Here is a 10,611-nt window from a genome sequence, read left to right as displayed (position 1 = left end):
GATAGCTGGAGTGCTAGCTAAATCTTTCTGCTGTGTGAGGTTACAGGAAAAGTTGGCAATCTGTGATCTGGAAAAAAAAGGCTCTAACTGGAACCTGACCATGCTGGCTTTCTGATCTCAGACTTCTGGAAATGTGAGAAGTAAATTTCTTTTGGTTATAAACCACCCTGTCTATGTCACTTTGTTGTAACAGACTGAATGGATGAAGACAACCCTAAAATTGTTACATCCTTCAAATTCATATTGTACCACTTTCCATGTCCCACCCAATACCTGACAAGTCCCACCTCCCACTTCATAAGTCACTCTTGACACACACCAGAGCCTCCTGATAACATCATCCAATGCATGGCCTCCCATCCTTTGTGCTATTGTTGTCTTACGTTTTTTGTTTCTACATATATCAAAGACCCCGTCTTATAGTGTTATTCTTTTTTTTAAATATTCATTTTCCTTGTAAAGAACTCAAGGGAAGAAAAATAATCTCTATATACCCACATATGTATAATTTCTGAGCCTCTCCATTCCTCCTTCAAGATTTGAGTTTTCATATGCTGTCATTTAATTTTTTGTAAGATTACTTTCCCTTTGTTTTTGAACCTAGTTAAAATAGCTACTTTAAAATTCTTGCCTGCTAATTCCACATGTGTATTATCTCTCTATTCCTTTTCCAACGACTCTGCTATGGTTTTTCAAGTCAAGATTTTCCACTGGAGTTGTAGTCTTTCCTGAATTGGCACCGACTGGGGATTTCCATCTTATTAATAGCTGTTAAACTGTGAAGCTCACCCAAGGCTATCCCTTTGTACTAAGTGCCAACTTACCTCAAGTTTTTGCCTATTTTGATTCATTCTCTGGTGCCTTTAGTTAGTTTTTTTGTTGTTGTTGCTATTGTTAATTTGTTTTGAATAAAATTGTCTCATGAAATATCCGTGTTGGGTTTCTGCCACTCAACAGGGGTCCCGCCAATGAGTTTAGAGAATTAAGACAAGGCCAAGTCACTCCTGTGTTTACAGACTGGTGAGCTATTCACATCGTAAGACTCACTCAAATTCGCTTATTTTTGAAATCAGTTCCAATTGCTGCACCTTTGCTTCCACCCACAAACCAAGTGTTCTCATGTAATCTTACTTACTCTAACTATGTTTTACTACATAGAGTTGTAATTATTTGCTTATTTGCCATGTGTATCCATTAGAACTCCTATTGCCAGGTGTATTATATGATCCTTTGTTTTCACAACAGCTTGTACAAAGTTTGGTTCTTGGTTCTTGGATTGATAACTAAGCACATGTTACAACTCCTTTTGCCCTTTGTCTTTATTAAAAATGGAAATCAGTTAGAAGAGCAATTAAAGCAATTACCAGTGCAGCTAAGTGACCCTAGCTAGCAGGCAGGCCAGAGAGAGAGATAAGAAAAGTATAGAAAAGTAATCTATACAGTTATCAGAACTTGTAACCATGTGTATCTGCCCAGCATGTAGTTGTTTTTCACTCTCTGGTGAATAATTGCCAAAATCTATGAATACTCTTTTAATTACATAATTATAGTATTTCAATATCTTTACCTAAAATGGTTTTCTAACAGTCCTAGAGTTTGTCTGACTGTGGAGAGATGTTAGGAATTTCTGATTGCTCCACTCTGAAAATAACAGTGATAATACACTCATGGTTCAGTCCATGCCAGAGGGAAGCATCATATTTCAGGTTCAAGTTCAAGTGATATAAGTCATCTGGAAGGAGAAGCAAGACAGCAAAGGCTGGCAGAGCATGACTCTAAGTTGAGAGAAGGGCACTGATGAGCTAGGAAGTCACACACATCTCTCCTTTAAGGGCGGGAGGAGAGGAGGGGGGAACCAGGCTGCTCCAGAGGGAGAATGTGCCCCTGTAAAGGCACCCAGCCGTATCTGTCATGTCTGGATCAGGTAAAAGAGGTTTTGGGGGAATAAGAGACACAACTTCATATATTTGATTTGACTTGGTTGTTTGGAATGACCAGAGGAGTGCTTTGAGATCTCTCCTGTGGTAGGGTATTCTAACTGACCCTGTGGTTTTGAAGATGTTTCCCAGTATCCTCAGACCTTTATCAATACAGCCTGGGAATCTTCATAACCAATTCTTCCAAATCCTCATGTAACTGATTTCTTGTTGCCACCTGATAGAGGGTTTTTATGAAATGTTAGTAGTTCCTTTAAGACAGCATAAAATACCTATTCTCACTTCAACTGAAGTATTCAGTGTGGAATACTCATTGCATGGCATTCATTTTGTTGGCAGTCGCATATCCATGATAGATAGATACATGTCAAAAGTGGGGAAAGCATCACAGCGTAAATAGCATCAACCAAGTCACACATGCCTTTAGCATCTGCTTCCTCTTGAGTTGCTCATATCACCAAACAGTTACTAGATAGCAGAAACTGCAGACTTTACATCAGTTTATGAAAAGGTACTTATGGTATCCTGAGTGTAAATTTGTGACACCAGTTGTGAGATTATTCTATACATGTTCATCTGAGGTCTTCGTATTGACTTACTTTTTTTTTTTTTTTTAACTGAAAAATGGTGTCATAAACCACACATTTAGATAAATAACATTATGGAGTCTGTATTACATAAATATGCTGTACTGGGATTCTGACCTTTCTTTTCACATACTATAGAACAAGTAGGGTTGTGGGGATTTATTATTATTCATTTCAAGGATTTTATAGGAATTATTAGCCAAAATACTGCCCATGATTCCCAAAATGTTTTACCTTATCATATCAACAGGTCTGAAATTCACTGGAATTAGTAGTTGACTTCATTTAGATATCAAATAAAACTTGAAAATCTGAATAGAGTACGAATGTCATTTACATTCAGTATAATCATGGTAAAATCCATTGCTTTGCTCTCAACATGTAGCCTATGTCAGCAATTCTGAGAATTCAGGAGTTTTGACTGAGGCAGGAAGAGGAAAGAGTAGTTTAATATAGGGCTGTGAGCAATATAAGCTAGCCCGAATCACCTTTATGTTAGTTCTGAGTAGTCAGGAGGCAGCAAGAGGATAGTGTATGCCTAAGGGATGGGTTATGTAAGGAGTAAATTAAGAAAAAAGCCCAAAGAGACCAATCTTTATAAAAAGACTCAGGAAAGGTAGATGGCAACAACAGGAAGACCAAGGCAACAGCAAGCAACCTGGGAGCCACCAACTTCCCCCATCATAGCATAGATCATCACTGCACAGAAGTCTTCAATTACCAACATCTATACAAACAATAAAATATCTGGGACTAAATATTAATCAAATACTATTAATAATGAGATGTTCATTAAGGTCAAGCCATTCATGGCATCAGTGAGTAATGACAACCTCACCAGTGAATAATATAATGAATTTTTAAATTATAAATCTTTATTCAATAAAGGATTTTAAAAATACACATTCAACTAACAGCCAGATCATGATTTCTAAAACCCATTCTCTGATTAAAGGAATCAGGGTTTCTTATAGAAATGCTTGGTTCCAGGGATTGGCAAAGGAAAATACAAGATGTACCTGGAACATTTTTAGGTACCATTAAGTAAAGTGTGCAAAAAAGATGAGAACATAAAGAATGAAGGATCCTATTTGAGGGAGCTCCCAATGTCCCTATATAGGACAACTTGAACAACAAAATAAGTAAAAACAGTAACTAATTCAGTCAACAGAATAAAACAAATATCCATCCAAGAATCCATATTAATATAAAGAATTGAACATATAAAAAATGGAAAAATATATTCTTCCATACAGTAGAATTCTAATTAATTAATATGGAAGGCATGGTGAAAATATAAGACAACTCTTAGGCAAACTCTACTGCAATTGTGGTGACCAAGAAACACTGATGAGTTCTAAAGCCTGGGAATAACAATGTGATGAGAAATACTACATTTGCTTAGTCTCAGAGGCTCTTCCTACAAGATATTTCTTTTGATTACAAAGAAAAACAAAAGGGAAAAGGAATAACTTTGCTTCAGCAGTACTAAGACATATTGACGTCAAGGGCCCCCAGTTATGGGAACATTGAAAAGGAGACAACATCACCATAGTTGTACTCTTGCCAATGATACATAGAAATTCATTTTAATGATGAGAAAACATCAGACTAACCCACCTTGAGGGACAACTACAAAATAATTGCCAATATTCTTTAAAAATGACAAGGAAAATCAGAGGAACTCTCATTAAGTGGAGGAGACAAGAAGATATGACTGCTAACTGCTATGTGAGATCCTAGGCTGGATCTTCCACTAGAAAAAGAGCCTTAATCAAGAAAACATGAAGCTGTGATTAAAATTTGTAGATTAGTTGCTAGTATAATATCAGTGTTAATTTTCTGGTTTCAGTCATTGCACTATGATTACATAAATGATGCTGTCACTAGGGGAAACTGGCTGAAGTGTTTACAGAAATTTTGTAGTATATACTCTACTTTTTTTAAGTCTGTAAATATTACAAAATAAAAAGTTTAAACATAAGAAAAATGTATACTTTGATTTTTTTTTGTTTTAACAGACATTCTTTTAATTGATTCTAGGAAATTGTTAGTATAAATACCAAGGTAGAAGTGACCATCTGGCATTTGGATATATGACTTGTTGGCATGATCAAGTTTTAGTAAATTTTTAAGGAAAAAGAATTAGTGACTTTTTTTTTTTTTCTTAATGCTTTACTACAAGTATTGCCTTTCTAAATTACTGGCTATACAGTCAAGAAATATTGGCCAGAATCAATTAGCATTGATATTGATATTGATATCAATTAGCATTGATACTCTGAGTGCTACTCCATTCCTTCTAAGGGATTATTGCCCACAGTAACAGATACAGTGGTCATATAAATTAAATTTGCCCACTCCAGTACATTTTAATTCACTGATTCCTAAATTTTCAATGTTCATTCTGCCATCTCTTGCTTGACCATGTAGAATTTACCTTGATTCATGGACCTAACTTTCCAGCTTCCTATGCAACTAGCATCAGACTTCACTTTCACTACCAGACATATCTGCAACTGAGTGTTGTTTCAGCTGTGGAAAATTCTTAAAGAGGTGGGAATACCAGACCACTTTACCTGTCTCCTGAGAAACCTGTATGCAGTTGAAAAAGCAACAGTCAGAACCAGACATGGAACAACAGGCTGGTTTAAAATTGGGAAAGGAGTACGTCAAGGTTGTATATTGTCACCCTGCTTATTTAACTTATATGCAGAATACATCATGCGAAATGCCAGGCTGGGTGAATCACAAGTTGGAATCAAGATTTCCTGGAGAAATATCAACCACCTAAGATATACAAATGATAACCATTCTAATGACAGAAAGTGAAGGGGAACTGAAGAGCCTTTTGATGAGGGTGAAAGAGAGTGAAAAGATGGCTTAAAATTCAACATTCAAAAAACTAAGATCATGGCATCCAGTCCCATCACTTCATGGCAAATAGATGGGAAAAAGTGGAAACAGTGGCAGACTTTATTTTCCTGGGCTCCAAAACCACTGCAGATGCTGACTGCAGCCATGAAATTAAAAGACACTTGCTCCTTGGGAGAAAGCTGTGACAAACCTAGAAAGCATATTAAAAAGCAGAGACATTACTTGCCGACAAATGTCCATCTAGTCTAAGCTATGGTTTTTCCAGTAGTCATGTATGGATGTGAGAGTTGGATCATAAAGAAAGCTGAGCACCAAAGAATTGATACTTTCATATTGTGGTGCTGAAGAAGACTTCTTGGACAGCAAAGAGATCAAACCAGTCAATCCTAAAGGAAATCAACCCCGAATATTCATTGGAAGGACTCATGCTGAAGCCGAAACTCCAATACTTTGGCCACCTGATGCCAAAAGCCGACTCATGGGAAAAGCCCCTGATACTGGGAAAGATTAAGGGCAGGAGGAGAAGGGGCAGCAGAGGTTGAGATTGTTGGATCGCATCACCGACTCAGTGGACATGAGTTTGAACAAACTCCAGGAGAGAGTGAGGGATGGGGAATTCTGGCATACTGCAGTCCATGGCATGGCAAAGAGTTGGACACAATGCCTGAACAATGACAATGGCAATCAATTGTGATGTCTTTAAAGATAACTTTTTCTGTTAAATTTGTCCCATCATCTATCAAATTCCTGATATTTGTTTTATTGCCTTTAATCTTAAAGAGATTGAAGAAAGGTGTCTTCTGAGTTGACTGTAAAATTAAAGAGACTTCAATTTCTTCATCTCTTATAGTATGAAGATAAAAGAAGCAATAAGAACAATTACTATAGAACAGTTTTGCTGTGAAAGTAATTTTCAAATATAAATTTCTCAGTAGATGTCACATATTACTAACTTTTGTGGACTAGTATAAAATTTGTAGCAGATTGAGAATTTTGGAAAATTTCTTCCCATGGATGATTCCTTTAAGAGGATTGGCATTAACCCTCAAGCCATCAAATGGTACTTCCTGTCTCAGATTCTATGCTTACATTGTTCTGAGGTTTCTATTTCTGTCGTCACCTGACTGATTTGAATCATCCCTTACTTTCCAATACATCTCCTTCATTAAATCTCATTAATATCTCTCCTCTTCTCCTCTCCCACCCCCTACCTTTTATATGTTCCTGAATAGTGTAATATAATTACTTCATGTCTCAGGTTCCCCCACTAAGTTGTAAGCTCTTTGAATCTCATTCAAGGGTTGAGTCTTATTCTTTTCATAGCTACAGTTCTTAAGAGAGTACCTGATACATAGTAGATATGCAGGAATTATTTGTCAGAGAAATGAATGAACAATAAAATGACCCAGGAGCAAAGAAGACAAATGGTAACTGTGAGGTGACAGATGTGTTGATTAGCTTGATTATGATAATCATTTCACAAAGTATGCATATATCAAATCATCACATTGTCTACCTTAAATATATAGAATTTTTATTTGTCAGTTATACCTCAATAAATAGCTGGAAAAAATAAAAACCTATTCTGCTATATATAAGCAGTGACCCCCTACCTATCTACTCCCCCCCACCCCCACTCCGAAAATAGAGAAGGAAAAAACAAACAAACTGATGATTCAAATTCAGGGAGGAATAAACAAGTCCAGGTTAAAAGCTCATAAAATTTGTTAATCTAAGCAAAATTCTAAAATGTCTCCTTAGACATATTTTTGAGTGTATTTTAGAATTCCAAGTATCTAATGTAATGCAGGAAGATTATAATCAGCCTAAATCAAAATGATTCACTGTTGTTCACAGTTTGGTACCCCTTTTTATCACAACCCAAATTTACAGGAAGCCCCCACTGCCCACCAACACACATACAAACACACAAACTCACCTCTTAAATTTAAGAATTCATCCAATCTGTAATTCTGGCTAGATCCCATCTCCATTTTAAAATGAATTTCACTTGTGCCCATTCCCAAAAGTCTAATTAAATTGCTTCAAGAAGAAGTAATATTTGTCCTTTCTAGGAAATACTTAAACATTAATCGAGAGGTGATAATTAAAAATATACCTAAGATAAATATACCTAAGATAGATATCACAGAGTAATGAATGAAAGTAAGTTTGCTTTGTTTTACTTGTGCTAGGAAGGATATCACTCAACCTAAATACAGGATTATCTGTACATCTTTGGTGATGATCAGAACATATTTTTAGCTCTGATATATTTCAAGAACATAAAATTATTTTTAAAGGATTTTGAATAATTTCTAGTTTTCCAAAACCGCCATTTGTTTTTACTATATTTTTAACCTAATTTTGTTTATATTTTTTTGAATTCTGTCTTGTACATTATAGGCGTTTTTGTATTTTTGTTTACCTAAAGATACTCTTCTTATAATTGTGCAATATTTTCCAGGTCCTAACTTAGTCCCTTAGAGCAAATCAATAACTTGTGTAGCTTTAAAAAGCTACATAAAGAAGGTTAAATCAGGAAGTAGGTTAGTTGCCAAGAAAATCTAGTTCAATATGTCAGTCACATAGGGAGTAAGTCCCATTTAACTACTTATTTCTTTTCTAGTCATTGTCTCTCCATAAATGTAAGTTACTCAGAAATGACATTTTGAGGTGACTTTTGCATAAAATGTGTGCTTTGACTTTGCACAAATTGAATTTCTGTATGAAATACAGCTGAAATGCCTGAAAATTTTTGGAAGACTTTTTGGTTTAGATGTTGATTTCTGTAGGTCATATTAAAGAGTTCCAACTTGACAAATATGCAAAGATAAAATTGTTTCATTATGAAGTTATAAATGGTTTCATACATTCCTTATAAATCATAGCATCAAATGCATGTGCCTCGGAACCCTATCCTCTAGAATTAACTCAAAACTTAAGTATATCCCTAGTTTATCTCTAGAAAACAACTTTAAAATCTGTAACTTTTATTCAAAATAGATTTTTCAGTGTTGTTTTTTAACATTCAATGAATTTTTGAAGAAATTGACATCTAAATTTTTAAGTTAAATAGCTGATTAAAAAGTAATAATACCTAACTAACTAAAAAAGTGAAAGTGAAAATTGCTCAGTCCTGTCAGACTCTTTGCAACTCCTTGGAATTCTCCAGGCCAGAATACTGGTGTGGGTAGCCTTTCCCTTCGAAAGAATCCGCCGGCAATGCCGGAGACCCTGGTTCAATTCTCCGATCAGGAAGATCTGCTGGAGAAGGGATAGGCTACCCATTCCAGTATTCTTGGCTCCCCTTGTGGCTCAGCTGATAAAGAATCAACCAGCAATATGGGAGACCTGGGTTTGATTCCTCGGTTAGGAAGATCCCCTGGAGAAGGGAACAGCTACCCACTCCAGTATTGTGGCCTGGAGATTTCCGTGGACTCTACAGTCCATGGGGTGACAAAGAGTCTAACACGGCTGAATGACTTTCACTTCACTTCACTTCAAAAACTAATACAATTATGTAAAGTTTAAAAATAAAATAAAATTTAAAAAAAATAAGTAAAAAAGAAAGATACAAATGGAAAAAAAAAAAAAGAAGTGATAAGTGAAGCAAGGCTAATTTTAAATACAAACTCAAAGTAAAAACCTGTGGATTATTTCATTCAACTCTAGACATAGCAGATTTGTAATAGCGACCTTAAATATATATATATATATATATATATACACTTCATATATATATGAAGTATGAGTCCCACTCAAGTGCTATTTTTGCTTGCTCAGCCAAAGATATATGCCTCACTGAATTGGAAGGACTTAGACACAGGAAAATGTTTTGAAAATATTTAAATATAAGCTTTAAATATTTAAAATATCTTAAAGATAATGCAGTGGGTGAATCCATATTGCTTTAAATTCACAACTCTCCTACCTTTCCCCACTTCTACAATTACAATAGAACTAGTCCAGAATAGGTATATAGAAGGAATAATTCCATTCTTCCTTTAATCTAAGGAAGATAGCTGTAAAAATATCAACAAATTTCAGACATGTCTCTTTGATATACTATAAACACCAGATTACAGAAGAGCCTGGTCAATTTATAAGTCTCCTGTTAAACCATTGCTATATCAGCAGTAAATCAATGAAACCTCTGACCTCTTGAACAACACTGAACTTGAAATATCAATAGCTATATTTGGAATAGGTGTGGTTCATAAGGCTGGCTGAGAAAGTTCAATTTAAATCATTTTTGTCACTGTAAATCTTTTTAGTTCCAGGACAACAGCAAAGCCAGGAACCAAAAAACCACTGATGAGCGGAACACCTAGTAGCCATTAAAGTGATTTAGAATGGATTTTTCCCTGAAATAGTGCGATTATTTCTGACAATTCAATTGACTGCTTGATTTAAAAGTTCCAGTTGCTGAGAAACTGACTGTAGAAACCAAGACTGAATACAGTATTCATGGCAATTGGGGGCTTTGGATGCCTGCTGTGATGGCAGGAGCCCTGGAGGAGTGCCATCTCCAGGAATTGTTTGTTTTTGGTGATACTGCTGTTGACTGCTTTGTGAAACTGGACTTGGACACTGTGCACACAAGGTCTATACCCAGTGTATCATCTAAACTGGGGCACTTTTAAGAGTGAAAGTAGGTGGTTTTACTGTTAGACAAGGTGAGCAGGCATGGGGACTCCTGGACAGACCAGGTTGTATTTTCACTCTATATCTGGCAGCTGGCCCTGTTCTTTGCTTAGGTCAAGACATAGCAGGTGCCTTCATAGTCTCTTAAAACACTGAACTTATTTTTTCCTGTGAATCTGGGTACATTGGACAAAATATAAAAGCTATTACTTTTCAAGCATGAAAAATATGTCACGTTATGTTTGGCATTTTGAAGAATAGAGACCATAGTTATGAATTTATTTTTTAAGGGTTGCTCATTACCTGCCTAATGCATGCTCCCAGAACAAGCAAATATCTATGAGTCTTTGATGCTAAGAGGTCTCTAAAACCAATTTTTTTAATATATATTTTTATTTTATTTTTTAACTTTACAATATTGTATTGGTTTTGCCATATATCAACATGCATCTGCCACAGGTATACACATGTCCCCCATCCTGAACCCCCCTCCCACTTCCCTCCCCATACCATCCCTCTGGGTCGTCCCAGTGCACCAGCCCCAAGCATCCAGTATCGTGCAT

This window comes from Bison bison, unplaced genomic scaffold (genome assembly GCF_000754665.1).
Source record: "Bison bison bison isolate TAMUID 2011002044 unplaced genomic scaffold, Bison_UMD1.0 scf7180017864452, whole genome shotgun sequence".
In the NCBI taxonomy this organism is placed as follows: Eukaryota; Metazoa; Chordata; class Mammalia; order Artiodactyla; family Bovidae; genus Bison; species Bison bison.
The sequence above is the reverse complement of the archived record's forward strand: the minus strand, read 5'-3'. Positions refer to the sequence as shown.